The sequence below is a fragment of the Chrysochloris asiatica genome, unplaced genomic scaffold (assembly GCF_000296735.1).
Source record: "Chrysochloris asiatica unplaced genomic scaffold, ChrAsi1.0 scaffold00063, whole genome shotgun sequence".
In the NCBI taxonomy this organism is placed as follows: domain Eukaryota; kingdom Metazoa; phylum Chordata; class Mammalia; order Afrosoricida; family Chrysochloridae; genus Chrysochloris; species Chrysochloris asiatica.
In genome coordinates this window covers 2,943,545-2,945,971 of record NW_006408581.1, presented here as the reverse complement: position 1 = coordinate 2,945,971, position 2,427 = coordinate 2,943,545, and the positions used below count along the sequence as shown (strand labels likewise).

The 2,427-nt window shown below is 36.9% G+C and overlaps 1 pseudogene; it reads left to right on the top strand.

Annotated features, from left to right (window-relative positions):
* Positions 1-1,245: 1,245 nt before the first annotated feature.
* On the top strand, positions 1,246-2,041 carry LOC102839464 (annotated as a pseudogene).
* Positions 2,042-2,427: the final 386 nt, after the last annotated feature.

Genomic DNA, 2,427 nt, shown 5'->3' with positions numbered 1-2,427 from the left:
AAAAAAAATTAAGCCTTGGACAACTTCAATGTGTGTTCCATTTATCGTGATATTATTTTTTGGATAATAGGGTTGTTTTTTTGTTTTTACATTGATGTACAACCCATATTGAAGAATGCAGTCTTTGATAATCATCAGTGAGTATTTTAAATCCTCTTTACTTTCAGCAAGCAAGGTTATATCATCTGCAAATTATAGATTCTTAATGAGTCTTCCTTAAATCCTGATGCTACATTCTTTTTCACATAATCCAGCTTCTCAGATTATTTTCTCAGCATACAAATTTAATAAGTATAGTACTATGAATAGAACCTTGATGCACATCTTTTCTATCCCCTTTAGGAGAAAGATAAGGCTTTCTGCTCTCACAAATATTTAAAACCTTGGAATTGACTAAACACTATTTAACAACAACATGACAACAACAGTATCCCTTTGTTCTATGCGAATGACTGACACTTGGTCTATATACAGGTTCCTCATGAGCATGATTTAATTCTGGAATACACTTTCTTCTCGTGTTATCCATAGCTTGCCATTATTCACATAGTCAAAAACCTTTGCATAGTCAATAAGGCACACGTAAACATCTTTTCATATTCTCTGCTTTCAGCTAAAGTCTATTTGATGTCATCAATGATGCACCAGTTTCATGGTGCTTTCTAAATCTTGCTTGATTTTCTGACAGTTCTCTGTTGATGTCTGATTGCAGCCATTTTTGAATTACCTTTGAAATTTTCTGTTCATTTTTTAACTCCTCATTTCTTCCATTCATTTTATCATGTCTTATCTGGAAAGTGAACTTCAGAGTCTCTTCTGACATCCATTTTGGTCTTTTATTTCTTTCTTGTATTTCTAATGACCTTTGGCTTTCTTCCTGTGTAATATACTTGATGTCATCTCCCAGCTGGTCTTTGGTCATTAGTGACTAATGCATAAAATCTGTTCTTGAGACTCTAAATTGGTGGGATTTATTCAAGGTCATGTTTGGGCTATCTTGAACTTTTAAAAACTCTTCTTTAAAAGTTCTTTTTCTGAACTCACATCTGAGCAATTGATGGTCTGTTCCATTGTTAGCACATGGCCTTGTTTTTGTCAATGATACTGAACATTTCTATCTTCTTTTCTCACATATGTAGTCAATTTGATTCCTGTGTATTCCATCTGGTGAAGTCCATGTGTGTTGCAACCTTTTATGTTGTTTTGAAAAGGTATTGTGCTTCTTTTCCTTCACAGTGTTTCGTCATGGCCTGGGGCCCCAAGAAATACTTGAAGTGTATTACAGCGCCTAAGCATTGGATGCTCAACAAACTAACGGGTATTTTTGTACTTCATCCATCAACAGGTTCCCACAAGCTGAGAGAATATCTCCCCCTCATAATTTTCCTCAGGAATAGATGCAAGCATGCCTTGACTGGAGATGAGATAAAGAAAATATGTATGCAGTGCTTCTTCAGAATCAACAGCAAGATTTGAACTGACATCAATCACATACCCTGCTGGGTTCACAAATGTCATCAGCATCGAGAAGACATGTGAACATTTCTACCTGATCTGTGACACCAAAGGGCATTTTTCAGTTCATCCCATCAGAGCTGAAGAGGCAAAGTACAAGCTGTGCAAAATGAGAAAGATACTTGTTGGTACAAAGGGAATCTCACACCCAGTGATTCATGATGATCGAACCATCCATTACTCAGATCCTATCATCAAAGTGAATGACACCATCATGATTTATTTAGGAACTGGGAAGATAACCAACTTCATCAAATTTGACACTGGTAATGTGTTTACCGTGATCATTGGAGCCAATCTTGGCCGTATTGGTGTGATCAGCAACAGAGAAAAACATATTGGTTCTTTTGATGTTGTGCATGTGAAGGATGCCAATGGCAATAGATTTGACACAAGACTTTCCAACATTTTTGTCATTGACAAAAGTAATAAGCCTTGGATTTCCCTGCCTAGAGGAAAGGGCATTTGAGTTACCATTGCTGAAAAGAGAGACGAGAGACTGACAGCAAAACAGAGCAGCCTCTAAACTGCATTAGGTAGCATTTCTCTGGTCAAATAAAAAAACGGGTTCAGGGGAAAAAAGTATTATTAATGAATACGTTGTTGGTCTTGCACAATTATATCATGTGATCTCCAGCATCATTTTTATCACCAAGGTCATATTTTCCAACTACTGATAGCTTACTTTTGTTCCAACCTTTGTATTTTAATAACCAGTAATTATCAGTAAACCTTGATTAAGTGTATCATAATTTTAGACTGAAGAGGTTGGTTGTTGTTGTTGTTGTTAAGTGCCGTCGAGTCGGTTCCGACCCATAGCGACCCTGTACAAGGTTTCTGAGGGTGTAAATCTTTACGGGAATAGAAAGCCTCATCTTTCTCCCGCGGAGTGGCTGGTAGTTTCAAACCGCT